This window comes from Heterocephalus glaber, unplaced genomic scaffold (assembly GCF_053883595.1).
Source record: "Heterocephalus glaber isolate CG9 unplaced genomic scaffold, H.glaber_assembly_v1.0 deba00000896, whole genome shotgun sequence".
In the NCBI taxonomy this organism is placed as follows: Eukaryota; Metazoa; Chordata; class Mammalia; order Rodentia; family Bathyergidae; genus Heterocephalus; species Heterocephalus glaber.
In genome coordinates, this window is record NW_028258170.1 from 2,715,327 (window position 1) to 2,739,995 (window position 24,669).

Below are 24,669 nucleotides of genomic sequence, written 5' to 3' on the forward strand. Positions count from 1 at the left end.
GACATTCATAGTAACAGTTCAAGTTTTTCCCTTCACCTCTGTAACTTCCCATTTTGCCCAAGGCATTTCATCAAAACAGAACAGAAAATGTTCATTCCAGAATATGACAAATGGAAGACACAATATTTGTGGCCATGACAACTTATATTTTAAAAAAGAATGGGAAAATATGGGTGAGTATGAAGATCAGAATGCATGTTTTAATGGATGTGAGAAATTTCTAATAACTAAAGAAGGCATAAACTTCACTGCCAGCGGAGATGAACATACAACATTTCAAAAAAAATAATGAGTTTGTACCTGCTACTTTTAAAGACCTACATGTTTCTGTAGGTGAATAGTCACATCAAATTTTGAAACATGCCTTTTCTCTCAAAAGAAATTTGGAAAATCTAAGAATGAGACCAGACCATGCTTTAGTTCATCACTTGAAAAATTTTAAATGTAACATTGGATTAAATTTTGAACAATTCATTTTTGGTAGACAACAAATTTAAAAGTGAAGAGCAAATTCCTAAATGTGATCAGTTTAGTTTTTTCATGAAAGGTTGATTACTCTGTAATCAACAAATATGTCTTCCCAAGACCAAGGTGAACAGTTGTGAAGAATGTGGCAAAGCTTTTAAAAGTTCTTCAAATCTTGAGACATGAGAAAACTCATAGTGGACAGAAACCTTACAAATATAACGAACGTGGAAAAGCCTTTAATAATTGCTCATACCTCAGTCAGCATCAAAAGATTCATAATGGAGAGAAGGTATATAGATGTAAAGAATGTGGCAAAGCATTTAACTTGTTTTCATGCCTTAGTATACATCAGAGAATTCATATTGGAGAGAGGCCATATAAATGTGAAGAATGTGGCAAAGCCTTTAACTATCATTCATACCTTACTCCACATCAGAGAATTCATAATGGTGAAAAACTCTACAAATATGAAGAATGTGGCACATTCTTTTCTCATGATGCACATCTAACTCAACATCAGAGAATTCATACTGTAGAGAAGCCTTTCAAATGTAATAAATGTGTGGCAAAGCCTTTAATAAGCATTCAGACCTCTCTTTACACTAGAGAGTGCTGACTAGAGAGAACATATACAAATGCAAAGAATGTGATAGAAACTTTGGTACTTGGTCTACACTTTCTATACACCAAAGAATTCATAATGGAGAGAAACTTTACAAATGCAAAGAATGTGGGAATGCCTTTAGCTATTCTTCTCTCCTTTGTCAATATCAGAGAATTCATACTGGAGAAAAACCCTACAAATGCAAGGAATGTAGCAAAGACATCAGACATGATATAAGTCTTACTTGACATCATAGAATTCATGGTGGAGAGAAGCCCTACAAATGTAAGGAAAGTAGTAAAGCCTTTATTTGCTGCTCCCGTCTCACTCAACAAAAGAGAATTCATATATGACAGAATGTATTAAAATGCAAACAATGTGGCATAAACTTTAACTTTCTTCCTATCTTTAGTAAATACAAGAAAATTCATAATGGAGAGAAGTCATACAAATGTAAAGAATGTGGCAGCATTTCACATGGCTCAACTTCACAACAGAGAACTCATACCAATGGAGACAACACTTACCAATGGAAAGAACACTTAATATACATTACAGAAATTATACTGGATAAAAGCATTAAAATTGTAAAGAATTTTTTGAAGTCATTACTAATTGAAACCCTACAAATGTAAAGAATGTGGCTAGGCTTTTAATAGAATTTCAATCGTAATTCAACATGAACCCAGGGTGATTAAAATTCAAGTAATTTGGACCAAAAAAAAAAGGATAAATGAGCTACCATATGATCCAACTATACCACTGCTGTTGATATATCTAAAAGAATTGAGATCTTAGTCTCATACTCATTTCAGAATTATTCACCAAGTTTAATTATTTAATAAAAACTCCTATGAGTCCAACAATGGATGAGTGGATGAAAATAAGGTGATAGACATACACAATCAGTACTCTTCAACCTTTAAAAAGGACAAGAGTATATTATTTGGGACAACATGTTTTGCTCTAAAGAACCTTATGTGAAATGAAATTAGCCAGGCACAGGAAATTTCAAGCCTTTATTGATATGTGGGATCTAAGGAAATTTCAATTCTTAGGAGTAGAGACTGAAATGACGGTTAGCAATGTGCAAGCAACACAGCATGGGAAAGGGAATGGGGAATTCATATTAAAGCATAAAACATTTCAGCTAGACAAAGGGAGGAGAGTCTGGGATCAGGATCATTACAGTCAGTGAAATTGGACTCTCTCCTACAAGAGTATCTGTTGTGTAAATTCACAAGCAATATCCAACTGGAAAACAGTACTCAGGGAAATTTTTCTTTTAAAAGTTAAATTTGAAATATGAGATTGACATTGACATCAACAACTTTTATTCCTCTCTTTCTGAGCTCACCATCAATTAGGTAAAGCAAATCCAGCCAGGTACACCCTGAAGTCTGCATTACTGATCCCTTGTGTGGATCTCAAGCCAATCTAGATGACATAATAAAGATTAAACATCACACTGTGCATTCATATTTCAAGTCCTGCACAGTGGCAATAAACTCTACAAGCCCCCCACTAATGAAATATTGCTTTTGATTTACTATTTTTTAATATGATACATATCTAACAGAGGGTGTTTGGCACTTCCCACTATACTACATATGGACCGAGGCTACAATCAGGAAACAGTGTAAGGACTCTTCCCACTGAACATGAAGAGATACTTTATTACAATTATGGGTCCCAGACCTGGAAAATAAACACAGGGTATATTTGTAAAAACATCAGACTGATTATGACTCTAAATTGAGATAAAAAGTCATTTACTACCCAACCTCCATAAGGCTCTACTTTGATTATTAGACCACAGGAACATTTTGGGTTTCTTACTATTTCTGGCATTTGAGAGACATTGTTCAATAATGTTTGGAAGCTCTTAACAGATGCTGTTCCTCAATCTGTATTTTCTCCTATAAGTTCTTGAGTATTTTGAGGGAAGACTGGGAAAATATCTACAATATAAATTTTTGAGGGTACCAAGACTCTTCCTTCCAGGCACATGGACTCTTCTTCATTCACAATTGTCTAGCTTTGTAAACTGGATAAAGTATGGAGATATCACTCTTTAGTGCCAAGTTAGACACTTGTCCATTTGCCCTAGAATTCTCATGTTACACTTATCAAGAAGTAATTGAGTAGGCTTTTAGTCTTCTTTGTATCTAGGAAAGCCATGATCATCTAGCCAACATGGTAGATGCATATAGATTGGTTATTGATTGTTCCATTAATGTCAGTCTCCATCACAGCAGCAACAACCTTTTGTCTTTGACGTTTGTGACACTTGACCACTACTGCTTGTATCCTAATTACTTTCCCTGAGTTTAGAGCTTTCTACTAAATAGTGAGATCCACCACCATGGGTTCTTATAGAAAAGAAAGATAAAAGAGACATTCATGGATGCTGGGAATGGAACTATTCTCAAAAATGTGTATGTTACCATCATGTTTGGTAATGTATTCATATTTTTGGAAACAGGATCTTGCTGTGTTATGCAGGCAGGTTTTGAATTTGCTGTGTAGCCCAGTCTGGCTTCTGACTCCCCATCTTTCTCTTGCCTCAATCTCTCAAGTACTAGGACTATAGATGTGTACAGTGAACCTACTGCATTGAGTTAGTAGGCTTGAAAGACAGCTCCACAATCTAAATTTCAAATCTCCATAATTCTTTGAGTCACATTTTCTATGGATTTTTTAAAAAGCAGGTAGATCCTTTCTACCTCATTTTGTGTGGGCTCTTGGTCTATGATTTGGCTGACAAAGCATACTCTTACAACTTTACTAATGTTTTGAGGTGTAGCATGAAGTTCAGAATCTCTGCTTGTTAGGCCTATGTAAATATGTTCACTGTGACCTAACAGTGGATCATTTCAACTGTAACCCACCCTCTTAGTATAAATTCTCACATATATTTTCTTAAGTTTAAATTGTAAATTAGGAAACTCATGCCGTTCTTTCAGAGAAAAGCACACTTTTACATGAGTTATAGTTTGTGCATCTTATCTGGAGCCTTCCATGGACATGAGTCATAGGACTCAAAGCAAGGGGAAGTTGCAGTAATGGGTCACAGAAGACCCATCTTCTTACAAGAAGACTTCCTTACAGGAGGACATGAATGTCTTCCACCTCAGTCTGCAGGTGGCATAGACTTTGAGGCTGTGGGATTCTCCTCAACATTGGGTTTTCCTGAAAGATTCCCCTGTGATGGGGTACAAGGCAAAGTCCCATGCTAACTTCCCTGTCTCACGTGGTTGTGCTCTATCTATGGTCTGTATTGTCTTAAGTTATGCAAGGTGTGATGCAGGGAATGGAAAACTGTTCTTCCTATGTTCTTTTTTGCTTTCCATTGTATTGTGCTATAACTGTATACTGTGCACTTAAATTTCTTAGCTGTATCTATGTGTGTGGATAGTTGAGATTCTTGAAGATGCAGGAGTTGTTAGTAAAGATTCCTACTCCAAATCATCCTCCACTCCATTCCTCAGTACAGTATTTTAAAAGTCAGGTAAATATAGCACAAAGTACTTCAGAAAGTTGAAAGGGAGCAAAGAGAGCACTTAGGTAATGCACAAGAAAAGAAAACAGTGACTGAAATTTTATGAAAAAATACAGAATGTGTGAAAGTATGTTGAAAGAAAATAAAATGGTATTATGCAATCATTTCATTTAATTTAACATAAAGGCTTGGATAATGAGTGGTATGTGTTAAAAGAGTAATGTAGCAACCATAGTATGGTGTTTGTAAAACAGGAGAAAAGAAAGCAGAAATAGAAATATGCTCACATTAGGAAAACCTATACATCACCCTTAAAGTCAGTCTATAAAATGCTAAAGAGGACAGAGAAAACTTAAATAAGTCAAAAAGATACATGTTTATATATCAAGTTAAGAGGATACTTAGTTCAATAGCATGTGCCTACATTATGAAACATTATGTTAAATAAAATGAAGGTATGTTAGAGAAAATTATGTAAACTGCATTACACTTACAAAGGAATCAATAATTAAAACAAGCACAATGATCATTAAGCAATGATTATTCATCCTAATTCATGCTTTCTGATAATCAGATAGTATGTCTGCTTCCAAGATACTGAGATAATTCAGCAGGTTATATTTCCAAGAAAAGGGAACTGGATTTTTGTTATCATTCCAATTGTACATATTTACTATAAACTCTGGAAGTATTTTCTTGCCAGATCTATGTATACACATTTGCATCTTGTTATCAGTCACCAATATATATTCATGCAATCATTTTTATCACATAAATCATTGTTCCACATCTTTCAGTCATTTTGTGCAGCAAAAAATTTTATCAGCTTGGTTACTTTGTATCCCAGAAGAAAGTTCCTGTGTATTCTCTTTGCAGCATCTCTGTGGACTTCAAGAGGACCTCAAGAACCTGATATAATAAAACCAATGTATACCACTTTACCTAGCTTTAATTCAGTGAGCAGTTCATTTCTGTTGATAATAGGAGATGCTTTCCATTGTTTTTGAAATACTTACAATGTATAGTCTTGAATTTGAATCTAAAAGTATGTTAGTATTTAAGTCAAAGGGAAAGGACTTAATGTGAGATTATATTACAGATTAATTCCATTCATTTCAAGAAATATAACAGAGAAAATAGGAAGAATTTCCTCTAAATATCAGCCAAAAGAGCAGTGAATGAAGAATTTGCTTTAAAGGGTAATAAAAAGGGAAAAAGATAATAAAAAATGGAAATAGAATAAAAGAATTATAATTTGTGCCAATTGGAAAAATGGAGATAAAATTACATTTTAATAGGCCATTAGTTATATGATATTTTTGGAATTTTTTCTTGTGAAGTGATTTAAATTTTTTCTTATGAAGAGATTTAAATTTATTTACCAATTAGAAAATTTATCAAGTAAGTTATTTAGCTTTTTTTAAAACTTCATAGTCTTTTAAAACTTGCTTTTAAATAAATTCAAATACATGCAGATGTGATTTTGTACTATTTTTAGGTAATGATTTCTGAATTTCAGTATATCAGAATGATTCTGCACTATGTTGAAGAGAAAATAGCATATGCACTCCAAAACCATGGCTTGAATATGGCTGTTACCAAATGTATCACTTAGTCAATTTCTACATCTACTTGGGCCACAGTTGTCTCATCAATGCAAGGATGCAGAACCAGTTAGATTCAAGTTGATGTGCATATTTCACAAGGTAATGTACACATAAATTTTACCCTTGATAGAATCTTACCAATGTGGCAGCTGCTATATAGACTTCTTTCTTTTTGCTAGCTCAGTGTTTTTAACATGGGAAATAATTATTGGTTTTCAATTTTGAGTAGTGAGTGAAAGATTTTTCTTTGGTATTCCAGATTATTCATGTTTTATAAGAAATTCCAAGGTCTGTATTTTTGTCAGTCATGCATCTGTCACATTTGTGGTAAGTACTATCCTTACAGCTTCTGTAAATATTTTAATTGCTATTATTAATTTAGAGTACTTTTAGAAACTTCAAGTCATCTATATTTTGAAGAAATGATTATGAATTTTTGACACAAATATATCTCAAAGTATAACCTAAGACACTGAATATATATTTAGCATAGGAATTGAAACACCTGGTACTAGTATGGTTATAATGTGAAAGCATATAGTGGTTTAAAAAATTAAAAACAGAGGCCCAAAGTGGAAAATGATAATATCTTGATTCAGAAAAGGAAAGTGAAACAGGAAATCTAAAAGAGAAATTAAAAAACTGAATATTTATATTTTGCAAAAAAAAAAAAGGATGCATCTGAATTAAGAGGGTGCTTTCTCACTCTGTCCCCCACAGTCCCCCACCTACTGAAAGGGTGAAATAATTATCAGAAGATTGGGTGTGACACATTTTGGTCAGACAGGCTGCCCTCATTGACAAACAAAATATAAAAGTAATTTATCAGATTTTCTAGTTAACCAAGAATATTATCCAGTGAATCCCACATTTCGTCTCTCACTTAAACTCAATCTGATAATGTAAGTATAGATGTTCTCATTTGAAAAACTAAGAACAATAAAGAAAGTTATTCCATAAATGAAAAATGGTAAAGTTATTTCATCTTTATGAACCTTAAGAAAATCCAATGTGAGAGCAGGTGAAAAAGTTTCACAGAAAATATTGAAAAGTCAGCAAATTAAATGGACACATTCTTTTAATAAGATGGATTTAGTTTACAACTGAATAGCATAATTTCTTCAATTCAGTAACTGAAGACAGTAATTGATGATTTGGTCTGGACTTCTTTATTGCTGCCTATTTCTCTCAATGACAAGCATTTCGGTCACCTTTCCAAAATACAAAGGGGTGAATATGATGGAATACACTCTATCTTCAGATATTGCCTTTACAACCTGTAAATAATAACTGAAATATCGGGAATGCTAAAAAAAACCATGGATACACAAGTGATTCATTTGAGGAACATAAACGAAGTAATCGTTTTTAACCCAACTGGTTTCACATATAATTTTGACCTGAAAGTCTTCCTGTTTTTCCTATTCCTTGCAGTCTATCTCTTCACTCTGGTAGGAAATTTGGGTCTGGTAGCATTGGTAATCAGTGACATCTGGCTCCACAAACCCATGTACTATTTTCTCAGTGTATTATCATTCTTGGATGCCTGCTACTCCACAGTTGTCACACCAGAAATGTTGGTCAACTTTCTGACAAAGGATAAAATCTTTTCATTTCTTGGATGTGCAACAAAAGATGCTTTTCTTTGTTGCTTTGGCCTACACAGAGTGTTTTCTCTTGGTGGCAATGGCTTATGACCACTACATGGCAACCTACAACTCACTGCTGTATTCAGTGAGGATGTCACCCAGTCATCACTGCTTCCTATGTTGGTGGCATTGTACATACCATGGTACATACTGTGGCCATATTTAGCCTGTCCTTCTGTGGATCCAATGAAATTAGCCACATGTTCTGTGATATCCCTCCTCTCCTCACTATCTCCTGTTCTGATACACATACAAGCCAACTTCTACTCTTCTATTTTGTGGGCGCCATTCATGTGGTCACCATCCTGATTGTCCTCATCTCCTATGGTTTCATCCTGTTGGCCATTCTGAGGATGCAATCTGCTGAAAGGAGATCCTCCATGTGTGGCTCCAAACTAGCAGGAGTGTTCATTTGTCACAGGACAATCCTCTTCACATACATGAGACTGATTCCATCTATGCCTCAGAATGCAATGTGGTGGTATTCATATTATACACCATTGTCATTCCCATGCTGAACCCCATCAACTGTAGTTTGAGGAATAAAGAGGTAAAAGAGGCAATGCAAAAATTCTTGAAAGAAATTGGTTTCTAACAAGTGTATTTTAAAAAGTTATACAGCCTAAAATAATAGTGATTGTAGATCCATATAACTCTGGTCAGAACCTAGAAAAATTTTTTGTTTTTCTTTCATAGTGCTTATATTTCCAAAATATTTCCAATAAATCATTAACTACTCTTCTAGTGTATATGAAAACATCTGTATATTAATTACAAATATACATATACCTATATTTACACTTACATATATTAAATAATAATAGGTGGTGATATATTGCTTAAGTCAGTCTTCTTATAAATTGAATTTAAATTAATATTTCAAAACATGTTTTCTGGATTCTATGGCTTGAAATGACTTCAAACATGTTATAATTGTCCAGTACCCACTATGAATGGAATTCCTCACTTTTCAAGTACTCTTTTGCAAGATGTCACTGCAACTACACAACTTACACTAACATACAGAAATAAAACAAGATGTCTATATGAGGTTTTGTCCCCCTTTTCTCAAAAAACTAAATATTTTGCACTGGGATTTAGCTCAGTGGTTCTGCCACCTGCCTTGCTAGCTGAAGGTCCTGAGTTTGATCCCTGGTACAAAAAACAAAAGAATAAATAATAAAAAATTAAATGTTTTGTTAGTAGAGTTCTTCCTTTCTACTGCCTAATCACAGCAAGTGATAAAATCCACTTGAATCCCAGAAAGTAGACTGATGCTGCGCAGTAATGTTTATTTAGTTCATATGTAAGAATAATAACAAATGATAAAACATATATCCTAGAGAGAAATCTACAAGTGGCTGCTACATGGCTGTTACCAGGACTGTGGAGTTTATTTGATGCTGCAATTCTTGCTTCCAACTTCGGGTCCTTGCTCATATCCTTGTACTGTTTTTCATCTATGTATATGAGGAGTGGCCTTGGGTTAGTTTTAAGTGCATAATATTTATATCCAATAATATTTTATATGTGTATATATATACATGAAATATATCTAAATATATATAAATATGAAAGGAGTGATTGTTCTATGATTTTCTCAGGAATATTTCATCGGAATATAGCAATGAAAATAATGTTGCTTTCAGAGTTAATTCATAAATGTACATTAGAGATTCAAAGTAATATTTATGGTGCTTCTGTTTCTTATTTCTCCTGGTTATTTGTGCAAATGTTAGTCACACATCCTTATTGGATATAGAAATTGTTTGGAAGCAGAATCTACACTCAACATTCTGGTCCAGGGATATTGAGCAGTACTGAGTTTGATCCTCGGTAATAGAAAAACAATAAAACAAACATTCCACTTTTCAGAGACAGAGCACTGAGTAGTCATTTTAGGTAAGATTCTATGTTATAAAAATGAAGCTATTTGAAGCCATCAAATTCATTTTCCCAACCATAATGTTTTAGGAGAGTATTCTGGAAGAAAGGAATAAACTTCTTCCACATTATATAATATTCTGATATTTTAAAATTCAAATATTTTCCAGCATTCAATAATCACACTTTAGGTTTCTCTCATACACACTGGCCTTTCAAATTTGTTGAAGAAATGTTTTAGTCAAGATTTACTTTTGGGACATCAGTGTGTAGTTGTTTGAGTTTAAACAAAATAAAGAGAATTTAGGAAGTACAAAGAGGAGATCAAGAAACAGGAATGATCTAATGGATACCCACATCTAGCTGGTTCATATTGTGAAAAAATTCAGCAAGACATGACGTTCTCTTGCATCCCAATGAGATTCTGGGTTCTCTTTTCATACACCAGCACCACAAGTATCAAATATTGGAGAAAATCAGCTTCCTATCATCTATTGTTTCCAGATCAATATAAAAAGTATAAAGTATAAAAAGTATAAAATAATGGTATTTTATAAAACAAAATTTAACGATATTTCATTGTGCACACCTCACTTATTCTTCCTTTAAAATAATTCTTTCATTTTACTGTCCTTACGTACCTTTCCTAGCTAACCCCTTTAAAGTTCTACTTGAATATTTTTAGCTATGAGTTTTGACTACAAATTAGATCCACTATCATGCTGCTGTAATGCTCAAAAGATAGATACTGTGTATGTTTGGGCTCAAAGCTGTATTTCTAAGGTTTTAAAATGTACCTGGAACATGTGATTTCCATTAAAAAATCTAAGATGAATAGTGAATGAGTCATATTTGTTCCTATGTGACTAGATTGTTCACTGTGCTGTGATTGGTTCTTTTCTGTTTATTTATTCTGTTATTTATTCTCATTTTAATCTGCTTTTACCCCTTTGTGGATAGTTGATCAGTCTTTTACTAACCCACCACTCCTGTCCACACCCACTGTAAATCTTTGTGAAATGTCTCTTCAAGTTCCAGATGGAGAAAAATATCATTAGATTTTACTTTCTTAGAAAGCCTTTATTTCTGCATCATATTTGAAGGACAATCTTTTAGGATATAGTAATATAGGTTGGTAAATATTTTTTCCAGGGTTTGAAACACATCATTCCAAGTCTTCCTGGCTTGTAAAGGTTCTGTTGAGAAATCCAGTTTTATTTGACCAGGTTTGCCATGGTTAGTAGTTTAGCATTTCTTTCCACTTTTAATAGTCTTGTTTTTGAGTTTTTGACAACTTGAGTAAGACATGTTATAGGGTTTTTCCTCACTTTATGACTATTTCCCTCTACTATGTGGATGTCTATGCTATTTCTCAATGTAAGGACATTTTCATTTGCAGATAAGATGAGATAATTCAAAACTTATTTGAAAATATCTCCAAGTTCCCTGACCTAGAAACAGAGAGGAAGACAATAAGTTAGGATAGGCTCAAAGAATATATGTTTTTGTGACCATTTACACATAGAAAGAGAGAGGGAGGCAGGGGAGATTGGAGAGGGTGTGAGAAAAAAAACAAAGTGAAAAGGGATGGGAATATAAATGGAAAGTGAGAGAAAATAGAAGAATATTGACCTCAATTAAAGAACCAGCACACGTGTATCTTTTATAAATGAAAATCCAATGTAAAAACCTGTGTTGCAGGAGAACATAAAAAAAACCATGTAATACAGGATAGGAGCCAAAGCATAAATCTTGTACTCTTATGCAATTATATATCCACATAAACCCATACACACACACACACACACACACACACACACACACACACACACACTACTTTTCCTTGTGGGAAAATGTACTGGAGACCATTTTACCCAGACTTCTATTGTTGGGCTATGCCTAATAAAAGGAAGAATGTAAAAATCTCTCCATTTTTGTGAAGACTGCAGGTTTCCTTCTCAACCTCTTGTTCAAGGAGCAGAAGCCATTTCTGTCTCTGTGCATTATGGGAAGTCTTGGCCATGTTCTCCAGTGGTGACAATGGACCCAACCTGAAACTTGAGTTTCCTCTGTAACTGGCAATGAGGGCACCTAGTAAATCTCTCAGTCGTGGTGTCAGCGGGCAGGACCAGACCCTGGGCCAAAGCTTCTCAAATTCACAGCCCTTGTCTTGGAAGCTTGGTTGGGCAATGGGACTGAGAGGACTGTGGGTACCTCCAGTCAGGCAGGAGAGGCCTGGGTACTCCAGCTCTGGGTGGATGAGATGTGGGAGCCCCACCTCCCCAGCTGTGCTGCCTGACTCAGACTCTCACCCACTCTGAACCCTCTCCTGGCCCAGCTATTTTCATGATGCAGTGTTCAAACCACCTTTGGCATTTGCTTCCTGCCCTTCCCCATGTTGGCCTTTCACTCCACCTGGTTGAATGTGTGCAACACCAGCTGGGTTTCTCAATGTGCTCCCACAGCCTGGCTTTCCATCCCCAGCAAGGCAGATATTAGGACATACCCCTTGATCTCTTGATTTTGCTTTTCCTGGGTCACAGTCACTGTTCTCTTGGACCCAAACTAACTACTGAGGGGGCACTGGATCCCTAGGGAGAAATAGCTTTAGGGTCTCATAGGTAGAAAAGATGTGGGGGCTTTCTCTCCTACTCTACCTATCACATTAGCGATACTGAAGATGGCTCTCAGCCCTGCCTAAGTGCTGCTCCTCCTGGTTCTCCTGAGGCTGAGGGACAGGGAACTTCTGAGATGGATCCTGACCCTACCCTGTCACCATCCAGAGAAATACTGGGAAGTGTCACTACTGCCCCTGCTCATGGGACTGAACTCCATGCTTCATTCTTGTAGCAATGGTTCTCTGTCCTGTTGTAAAGGCAGCACTCATAGAATGGGCTGAAGCATCTCTCATGGAGATGGAGGATGGAACTTTCCCTCCCCACATTGAATAATTCTTCATTCATTACCTGTGTGGATTCCTTTTGCTACTTTACTCACCTTTCTAAATGCCAATAGGTCTTTCCCTCATTGCTGTTCACCCGAGTTGCAATGCAGTGACTTCTTATGGCTCCTTTATCTGTTCAAGGAGATGTGTATTTGTAGTGTGCACAAATGTCCTGGAATACATGGTGTCTCTTATGTGAGTGACACTTTGTGTAAATAATTTAATGAAAATAATGAAATAGAGATGGTAGGAAATAGGGAGGTAGTTTTGAAGGAGAAGGGTAGCTCAGGAGTAGAGGTGAGAGAGGCCTAAGAAGGGAAGGGTCATTAAAAATGATCAAGCGCAATGTGTGCATGTACTGATTCCCCAACATGAATGGAATCAGTTGTATCATATGCACATATGAGTAAAACCTATTTTAAATGTTCTAGGAGAGCTTGTGAATCCTGCCTGCCTATGGTCTGGCCTTTTGTAAGCCTCTGTCATCTAAAATTTTACAAAATGAATTTTCATGCTCCACTAGCTAAACTCTCTTTGACAGTTTTATTTTCACAACCAGAAATGTTCAAATGATTGAGGAAATTTTCCTGCCTTACAAGCATAATAATGCACACTTTTATACAGTTTACTAGGTAGTGGATAATTACGTTAATATTTCACATGTATTAATTCATGTAATTTCTATGGTAACACCTCCATCAAAATGCTGTATTATTTCCTTTCATTACAAATGAGAAAACTGTCCAAAAGTTTAAGTACAGATAATTTGCTCAATGGTACACAGCTCTTCCCAGTGAGGTCTGAATATGATCTTAAATTGTGAGTGTGCAGAGCTCCTACTTTTAATCTTATCATGCATACAAAAATGCAGGAGTTACTTGGTATTTTTTAATCACAAATTTTATTATTTAATTTCCACAAAAACTGCAAAGCATTAACGAACTTCATTGTCAATTGTAGAGATAAGAGAGAAAAAGAAGAACATACTAAAAGGCTTTGAAGAAATGATTTTTGCTGCATCTGGTAATTGATTCCATTCCTTTAAACATGTTGTAACAGATTTGGGGCTTGAGTTACTAATAAGACAAAGTCATAAAAAGAAAGAAAATATAAAAGGAAGAATAAAGCAAGGCAAGAGTGAAGAAACAATGCTGCAGTCTGAGAGAAGCCTGGGTGGGCATAGTTTGAACTTTTCTGACTGTGAAGTGCCCTCATACTTCAGAAGTGCAGCAGATGCTGCCCAATGCTACATGTGAAGCTGTCTATCAGAGATAGCTTTGAGGTCATTACCATGGTTAAGATTTAAAGGAGTGTAGACTTTGCAATTCCACATAGAAGGTTAAAAGCTACCATGAACCTTGCACTGCCCTGTTTTAAAAATTCCTGTTGATCTAAAAAAATCATGCATTTTTTGAGCCTCTCCCAGGTCGGAGTTAACATTCATCCAAATACACAATTCCAAAGACAAGACAAAGAGGACCATGTGGACCACATGAAATATCTCACTCTGAGCAAAAGAGGGAGAAAGGAATAAGCATGACAAACATGTAGGGACCTCAGCTACATAGTCAGAGAAGGTTAACCCCAACTCTGTGCAAGTGGGAAGAGCAGAGAATCCATAAATGAAGGAGATTACATTTAATCCCAAAGTATTGTTGGGCGGTCACTGTCAAGCATATATGAGCATGACTAATAAAATTTTGATCAAATACAGGCATTCTTGATAGATTTATCTGGAGGTCTTCACAATAGGTTGAATGACACATATAGTGGAGACAGGAAACAGCATGCAAGAATATGCCAGAGTTTTCATTAGGTAGATGGACACTATAAAAATTGTCCAAATAGAGTAAATACACATATAGGTATACACATGCACAAACACTCACTCACCCACAAAATGAGATACCTAGACCTGTATTCAGAATGTGACAAAAGAAGTTCTATAAAATGCAAAGGGAAAGAGTAAATATTGAGCGTTGCTAATATTTTAACTGCCTGTAGCCCTCTCTCTTCTGCAGGATACTAACAACAGCATTTTTCAGCTCTTTGTTTCTGAGACTGTAAATAAGGAGGTTCAGCATGGGGATCACAATTGTGTAATACACAGAAGCCACCCAATCCTTTCCCAAGGAGTAGGATGACTTTGGTTTTAGGTAAGCAAATATTGTAATGCTGTAAAAGATGGTGACTCCCAGGAGATGGGAGGCATAGGTGGAGAAGGCTTTTTTCTTTGCAGGGGTGGAATTAATTTTCAGGATGGTGGAGAGGATGGATACATAGGATCCTGATATGGTGATGAAGGACAGTAGTAAAGTGGAGCCAGCAAAAGTGAATACAATGATTTCAACCCCATACATCTCACTGGAGGACAAGGCTAAAATTGGGGATGTGTCACAGAAAAAGTGCTGGATGACATTAGACTTGCAGAAGTGCAGTTGGCTCATGCAAACTGCATTCTCAATGGATTCCATAAAACAAAATGTGTAGGAGCCAGCAAGTAGGGCACAGCACAGTACTGGGGATGTAATGACTGGATACTGGAGGGGGTTGCAGATGGCTACATAGTGATCATAGACCATCCAGGAGAGAACTAAATACTCAGTGGCACAAAAGAATATAAAAAAGAACATCCGTGTGAAGCAGCCCAGGAATGAAATGCTCTTGGTGGAAGTCAGTAAGTTCTGTAAGGTTTTAGGGGTGATGACACTTGAGTAGCTAAGGTCGAGAAATAACAGGTGAGTGAGAAAAAAGTACATGGGGGTGTGAAGCTGGGGATTCAGGTGAATGATCAGTATCATCACTGCATTCCCCAGCACTGTAATCAGTTAAATCAGGAGGAAGAGCACGGAGAGGACCAGCTGTGTCTCTGCAGAGTCCATCAGCCCCATGAGGCTGAAGCCAGGCACAGGGGTGGAGTTCCATCTACCCATGGTGTCCTCTGCACTTATCTTGTGAATAATCATATCTGACACTTGGACTGACTGACCTCAAATATATTTTAGTGTGTGAATGCCAAAGCTTTTGATAATATAATTTAGTGTTTCTAGAAATTACATTAACTTTGGTGAATAGAAATGAAAACAAGTAATTGTCACCTATAGATATGGACATAAATTGACATTTGATATGCATATTTTAAAATATTACAGCCTAGGTAATAAGGATGAATCTGTCAAAATTGTGAATGCATTCATTAGTTAACACATTCAATCCATGTGAAGATAATGTGTTCCAGTCACTAGTATGTATCTGTGTAATCTATATCAGAGCAAGGGGACAGAAAGCAACATCTGAAATGTGAGCAATTCCATCTTCACTGTGTGATTCCACCGACATATTTTGACTGCAAAAAACATTCCTAAGAAACATCTGCTCCTGCTTGTAAGTTTCTTTTTTAGCACACCTGAAAAAAGGATATGTAATAAATAATTTTAAAAAGTTTAAATGTGTTGTAAATGTCCCTTAATTTTGCAAGCTGTTTGATATTAAGTACAAATTAAGTTTACTCCTAGGGACTTAAGTGAGGCATATTAAGATTGCATCCACACATTATTACTGTCTATAATAGCAAAACTGAAATGAATTTTTGAACAACAGTGTATGTGAAGGTCGGCTGCTTCCCCAGCATCCTCCTGCTGAGAGTGGCCCTCTCCACCCCTGCTGCGCCTCCTCTCAGAGGAGTAAGGCAGAGGTCCTGCTGTCCAGGAAGACACTGCATCCTTCTGAGCAGGGCATGCAGAGCTGCCAGGAGGTCAGCATCTGCTGTAATCTGGACATGGGAGGGAGGGAGCCCAGCGGGATCTGGTGTCACAGCCCCTGTGCGCCTGAGTACAGGAAGGTCCAGGTCAGAGATGCTAAGAGCCCCCACTGTCTCCTTCACAGTAGCTGTGAATAAACCCTTCTCTTTCCACCAAAAGAAATTTTCTGCAACTTTTTGTGGCACAAGGGACAGTAAGGAACTGCAACTCTGTAAACAGTATCTTCTACCAACTTGATCAGTCAAAATCTAATTTATTTTAAAAATACCTTTTCAAATAATGTACATGTGCTGAAGACTTCGATTCTACCCACTCTATATTTAGTTTCATAAATCTTAACATTACTCCACGTAAGGCCTAAATGATACACATATGCCAATTTTCCTGGCAAAATTTCCATTTCATTTTATCTAATCCAATCCCCTCTAATTTGAAGAATGATACTTACTGTGAGACAAAGTCGCTGAAAACAAATTTTTTTCCAGTGTTATCTCTGTAAAATCTTGTCAGGCTCAAATTATTCTCAGAAATAAAATACTTAAATAAACAGCTGAAAATTTCTAGTAGATTTGTTTCTTGATGTAATTTATTTTTACACTTTAGTGCATTCATTTTTCTATTTTGAGGAAAATTATATTCAGTCCAGCTCTTGATGAAATGGAGACTCTATGAGGAGGTTTTATCCAGAAAGAATCTGAGGGCAGAAGTATATATGTGAACAAGACAGTGTGCTCCTTCCCTCCCCACTAGTAACTCCAGGTGCTCACATAATGGGCTCTCAGAGTAATGTGACATTGGTCATCCTCAGGGCATAATTTCCAGGTAAGGTTGCTTGGCCTGATTCCAAGGACAAAAGTTCAAGTCCTAAATTCACAAAAGATATTTATGATTAGCAATATAAATGATGGAATATAAAAATCTCACCAGGAAATATTTTATATTTAAAAGTATGACTTGACCATAGAAGAAAGTCATGGTTATTTAAAAAAAATAGAGAACAACAAAATTCAAAGAAAAGCATGAACATTCAACACAACTAAATATTCTGCTTGCACAATACTTTCTCCAAAGTAATAGCCTTTGTGTCTGTAAAGTTATTTGGATGCATAATACTAGATTTACCTAATTATCATAATTCTGTGTCTTCAATGTCATCCTAATTAAATAGTTGAAATATCAGAATACCTCATGACTATAGGAGGCTGACATCTTATTAACCAACACATTCATGTGTTACATATTCTATAATATCCCGTCCCTCACTGAATAAACTAAGTGCTCCCATCTGATAAATGGACATCTTAAGGCATCACTGAAGTGTGTCAGAATCTCCATCCTGGTTTGTTTGTGTCACCTGCTGCATCTATTAGTCCATGTTGTGCAGTGCGGGTTACTGCCCTAGTGTGTTTTGCTTTGTTTTCATTTGGTAAAAGGAAAGTGAACAGAAAGAGACAATCAGCCCTGAATCTAAAAAAGATTTTAGCAATGAATTCAGTAGATAAACACTTTTTTATGGAATCAGTTCAAATGACTTACAAAGGAAAAGAAAATATGAAGACATAATAGTAAACCTGAAATGTTTCACTCACTATTATTTATCTTAAAGGATGAAGTAAAGAGTGAATAAAATAACAGAGTTTGAATCTGAGAAAAATTTTTGTGAATTTTACACTAATTCATGAACAAATATATATTAGAATCCCCTAGGAAAAGGTGCTCATGCCTGGAAGTATGGGGTAGTAGATACAGGAATATATCTGTCAAGTATTATATTGCCAATGGACATGTTTAGGCAAAACTTTATTCATTGATATTTTAGATTCTACTGACAGGCAGGTTTGGAAATTTAGAAGCCAGTATCACACTATGCACCTACCACATGTTTGGATTTAATCCAAACGAAAGACTAAGGGTGAATTTCTATGCCAATGTCACCCCAGTAAACGTGTGATTGAAAGATCCCATGAGATATGTTTTCTCATCCAAGATTTTCTATCATTGAAACATATTTCGGCCCTCTATTGAGCTATTTATGATGGCAGAGAAATGCTTTTAACAACTGTTTCACAATAGCAACCAAAGTGAAGACAGGGATGTATAATCCCTTTCAGTTTAAACCATGATATATTTTAACTATGTAGTCATCACATTTCTTTTCCATTTTTATATTTTTAGTAGGAAATATGGATGTAAATCTTTTACAAATGAGAGAGTCATCACATTTTGCATTAGACACTTTTTTAATACTTTTTTCTCTTTCCTTTCCTTCCCTCTCTCCTGGAATATTCTTACTATGTATATTTTTTCTCATTCACCTCTGATTCATTAAATAATTGAATATTCTTTTCTTTATTTTATTTTAATTTTCATTGACATAATAGTTACACAACTTTATGAAATAAAGTTTGACAGTTTTGTTCATGAATGTGAAGGGTAATCAATTCAGATTAATTAGCTTGTGCAACAACTTACACATTTGTCTTTTCTTCATGGTGAGTACATTGGCTGTCTTCACTTTTTGATAGGTGTTATTTTAAAAAGTTATACTACTTTAATTTCTCTATTTTATTATTTTGTTTCCCCAACTTTATTCACTTTTCTCTCTCACATTTAGTAGTAGTAGCTGTGTATCTTACTTTTCCTCTGTTCAATCACACTAAAATGTAATTTTTGCATTTGTCCTATGAGTGTCATTTTATTTTTTGTCTATATATATTGCTTTGGATTATTACTCTTGTATATTTTATAGGTCATTTTTATCTAACAATATTCTAAAATCATGTTTTATTTTTAAAATATTGGTTAGCAGCTGGTGTCTTATTCTTTAAATAATAATTTTATAGTCTATTATACTGTGATCAGAAAATATAGCTTCTTTTAATTAAATTTAGTAAACTTATTGAAATGTACAGAACACTTATAATCAAGTATAATGCATAGAATCTGAGGATGATGAAGTAGATGTGGCTGTGTGAGTGTAACAGATTATAAATATCCACTAAGGAAAAAGAAAACCAAAAACCCCAAATGACATGATAATATATTGTCATAAAATGCACTCTAAGTGAGGAAATAGCTTGGGAAAGAACACAATCAATGAAGGTTCAGTAGTTGGAGGAGGAGGCAGCAATAAGAAATCATGTGTTCAAGGTCAACTTCAATAAAAATAGGTCTATGAAGCAAAGACTTGAAGGGGAAGGCCTACAGGTAGCTGGGAGGAGCCTGTTCCAGGTGGAGGCCCACCAGGGGAAAACCATGTGCAGATGTGAGTGTGTAGAGTTTGACGACTATCAAGGAGGTCCAGAGAGTGCAAATATTGTCTTTGGTCAGTGTTGGGAGGGGAGACTGATTGTGTTGCCATTGAAACAAGGGGTCTTTGGGTCAAATTAAGATGGAGATTCCAAACTGGCAAAATGTAGCTCTGCTTGTAGTTCTGCTGGCTCACGATGACACCAGATAATGCTGGCTGGCACATTGATCTAGGGGCTGCTGGTCAGGGCTGTTGTTGGCCACGGCCTTTCACTGCAGGCTTGTGCAGACCATCGTCATCCACCTGGGTGCTGGTCTTAGTTGCGGCTTTCCTCCTTGTGTAGCAGCTTTTGTTGGACAAGGTTCAGTGACTCTATCAAGTGCTGGCCTCTGCGGCTGCCAGTCACTGCCTTCCAGAGTTGGTTATTGCCAAACAGTCTGTGAACACTGCTGGGTTCTGTTCTCCACTGTTGAACTTTTTTAGCTGCTGCTCTCTGCAGCTCCCCCACCATAACTTCTCCTACTGCTTTTTGATCTTTCTTTGGAATCCACCCCACTACCTACCCTACTCCTGAACATGAGTACTGAGCAAATAGACAGGATGTCTTGAGCCCACAATACCCAAAAGATAAATTAGGAGCTTTACAGGACCACCAAAGCGAATCTTTCTTTTACAGGGACCTGTGCTAAAGTACAGGGGTTCAGTCCACTGGAGAAGCCTCCCAGACTGACCCAGAAAGTGGTGGGCAGTGCTGCTCCTACAACAGCTGCAGGCCTGTGATTGGTACCAGGCACCACAGAGCCTCTGGATTCATGTCTGGGATCCAGTGAAGAGGCACTGCTGAAACCAGTGAATCATCTGGAAGTCCATCCCTTGGACTGAATGCTAGCAGTGGGTCCAGGACTCTCCCTCTGATCTGTGTCATGTGGCTCTGTCCACCTCCAAAACACAGCAGCAGCTTCTCAAGGGAAAGGCACAATGTTGACAGGAGAGTTGCAGCCATGTTGGTGTCTGTTGGTGGATGATGCCTTGTAAAGATGAAACAGCACAATTATCTTTACTTTCTTCTTTCCTGTCCTTCTCAGCCTCTGCACAAATACTAGAAGCCTTTCAGTGGCAACTGGAGCTGAGCTCTGCCCTCCGTGGTGATCTCTGTCCTCTGCTAGGTTTGCCTTTGGGGAGCCTGGACCACAGCAGCCCTCATCCCCTCTGCTTTCAGGATCGAAGGTGAGGGGAAAACATGGTGTCTGCATAATCTGTGCTCAGGTCCTGACCTTGGCCTCTGTGCCTCAATTCCCAGCCCTGGCTGGAGAGGTACAGCTAGCCCATGTCTATGCATTGCCCTGCTTACTCTCAACACCTCCTGGCAGAGCAGAGGGCTGGGCACTCAGGGGCTTTCTTCTCTGTGCTTTTCCTGCTTTTTATGCAGAGGCAGAGGAAGCAGGGACTTCTAAGATGACTCCTGACACAACACTGTCTGAGACAGAAGGAAAGATGACATTGTCACTGGGGCCCCTTCACTTGGCTGCACTCAGGTTTCCTCCTGCTCAGGCTGTGGCTCTGTTAGGTGTCAAAGCCAGAAGTCCTGAGAGTGTGCTGAGGCCTCTCTCACTGGAGGCACAGGACAAGTTCTCTCCCTCCCTCCCTCCCTCGCTGGGCAGCCACTCAGGGGTGTGCATTACTTCCTTTGCTCATCTCCTGAAATATCAATATGGTTGGGCTTAGCCTAGTTCCTAGTTCACTGAAATTGCAATGGAGTAACTTTCTCTGGTTCCTCTGCCTCCACACACAGCTAGGTATCTGTTGATTTCACTAATATACTGAATAACATGATTTGTCATGTATGAGAAACTCAAGTGTAAATAATTTAAAAATGAAAATGAAGGAGAGAAAGCAGGAAACAGAGAGATAGAGAATTGGTGGTGAGAAAAGAGAGAGATGAGGTTGGGGATAGCAAGGGGAATTAAAATGTTCAGGATGCAGTATGTCGCTACACCAACTCCCTCAAAACAAATGTAACAATTTTGCTTGGTGAACATATGTGGATTTTTAAAAATATCCTTGAATGTTTTCTGGGTGCTGCCTCCTGTCTGTCACTTTTCAGCCTTCTTTTATGTAAAATTTTATGCAATAAATTTTCATGTTCATTCTAGGTAAACTCTCTTTGCCTGATTTATTTTCACTGGCAGAAAACCTAGAATGGTTAAGGAAATATTCTTCCCATGCAAAAGTAATAACATGCATTTATATGAAGCTTATTAGGTACATGATAATTGTGCTAGTATTTTATGTATTTTAATGTATCTATTTTCTGTAGTAACATCTCCAAAAAATTACTATATTATTTGCTTTTATCACAGATGAGAAAACTGCCTACAAAAGTTTTAAATACTTTGCTCATTTTTGGGGGGACAAGGTCTCTCTATGTAGTTCAGACTGGCCTTAAACTCACTATATAACCAAACCTGGCCTTGAACTGGATTTCAACTATGAACACATAGCAAAAGTGGAGAATATGGAGCTTGTTTAATCTCATAGGTTTCTCTGCAGGTTGCTTTCAAAGTCATATCAGAATGACTAATAGCATTAGCTAGTTCAAATACAGGCATTCCTGTAGGGTTTGTCTACAGACATTCACATTGGCCTGAAAATCAATTTTCCTGGAGAGGATAAACAATAAATGCATGAATGTATCAGGATTATCACTGAGAGATAGGAGCTCCTGGATCCCAGTGAAATAGGGAAATACACACATCCAGGAGCCAGGAGAAGGACCTCTGGCTGGGAAGAAAGGCATGTTGGGATCCCAGAGTCTATGCAGCACCCCACTCTCAGGACCTTGTATGTTGAAGGCCTCAGAGACTCCCACCAGGTGTGGACAGCATAAAAGGACATAGCCATGGTGTTTGCCCTTTGTTCCTCAAGATGTAGGTTTTGTTCCTTCTGTTATTCAATCCAAGTTCTCTGTGCATAGCCAATGTCTCCTTATTGTTCACTTTTACTTCTTCAAACAAACTTTGTCACCATTTGTGCTTGTCTTACTCTATGCATTGCTCCAATCTAGGAGAAGCTAGACAACAGCTCCAGAAGACTCCAGTCCTCCAGAAGCCACCCAACCCCTACACACACACATAAGTAATCAGACATCAGATGCACAGGGCCTTCCTACAGCTTCATCAGTAGAGTCAGTGCAGATTGAGAAATCACTGTGAAATCAAAAATAAACCAATACAAGTTGACTAAACAAAAAGAATGTCAAGACAATGGTGGTAATAAAAGAATACAATAATTATGGAGCAGTACTAAAGAGTCTAATGTAGAGAAAACATTAAACAGGAAAAATTTGAGGAAAGACTAGTCAGTATTTTTAAAAATAAAAAATGCATGACACCATTTGTCAATCAGGTCAGAGGACTCTAGAAAGATCAACATGAAGAAAATTTTTTGAAAAACTCTATGAAAATAAAGAAATAAGATTAAAAGTGAAAAATACCTATATAAATATGAAAAATATTGGAAAATGTAACTACAATTACATTGAAAATAAAGGACTGGAATAAAATACATATATAATTATTTTGTTTTAATTTTTTAAATTTTTTTGGTACTGGGGATTGAACTCGGGACCTTGCACTTGTGAGGCAGGTACCAGAACCACTGAGCTAAATCCCCACCCCAATACATATATAATTATGAAAAATATTGGAAAATGTAAGTACAATTACTTTAAAAATAAAGGACTGGAATTATACTAATTAAAATTAAACTAATAAAATTATTCTAATACAATATGTATTTAACATACAAATATGTAAATAAATATACAAATAAATCCTTGTCAATAATCACATAAAGTTGAAAAGAAAAATTTTATCTGTTCTACTCAATATGTCTCATTTTAAAGGTCATCTTAAATACCATTTTAAGTAAAAATTAATACATTGTGGAATTTTATGATCAAATGTTACCACTTTAAAGAGAGAAACAAACATTTTTATATCAAGAATGAAATAAAATTCTCACTATAGTAATCAAAAAATATCAAAATGGAAAGTGACACATAGTGCAAACCAAATTTTTCTAATAAATTTGGCAATTAAGAAGTAAAATTCTTTGAAGGTACATTAGAAGAAATAGGTCATCTGAAATAGTCCTATATGTATCTTAATAAATTACAGTGTTGTTTGACAGCCATTCCTTAATCTTAATGGAAAGTGTAACAGTTTTTTCTTTGCAAAATAATTCTCACCTATTCCTCACTTGGAAATTTTGGACATGTAACAGTTTAACTATTTATCCATGGGTAACAGGGTGACAGTTACAAAGTAACAGAGCAAAAGCAGAGAAGAACCTGGGTCCCAGAATTAGCCCACCAAATTTAGCCATCCCAAAATTATAATTAGAGCAAGAATAATAAATAATTCAACACGCAAATAAATTTCTGGTTATATCCAGGCATGTTTTTCTATGTTGAGCCAGTCTTCCTGAGTCCTGTTGTTATTTTAGGAACACCTGCTTTCTAACTAACACAATTAACCTTCCCATCACCAACCATCATATAAGTCATTCTCTGCTTTACTAAGTTAATTTTTCTGTAAATAAGTTTATATCAGTGTACTTCAAAAAATTTACCTACTATTAACAAATCACTGTATCTTATGTCAGAAATTACACAAAATATTTCACAACAATGTACACTGTTCAATGACCTCTATTGAATTGTTTTTGTTAATGTATTGAGGAGTTCAACCTGATTTTAACAGCATATTATTATAAATAATATCATGGAATAGGATAATGATTGGTATTGCTGGTCTAAATTCAAATGGGCATGGGCTGTGACCAGTGGAGAGAATGCAAGTGAATTATTTAACTTTTCTGTGCTTCACTCAGTGGCATCCTCTGTAAATTCAGCCTCCAAACACACTTACTGCAACCCTGCTCTAAGTGCTGAGGAAATATCTGGGGCTCACAGTCTTATGTGATCTCATGGAAAAACA

At 36.4% G+C, this 24,669-nt stretch overlaps 1 pseudogene; it reads left to right on the top strand.

Moving 5' to 3' along the window:
- The first annotated feature begins 7,485 nt into the window (after positions 1–7,485).
- On the top strand, positions 7,486–8,425 carry LOC147828881 (olfactory receptor 5T3-like; annotated as a pseudogene).
- Positions 8,426–24,669: the final 16,244 nt, after the last annotated feature.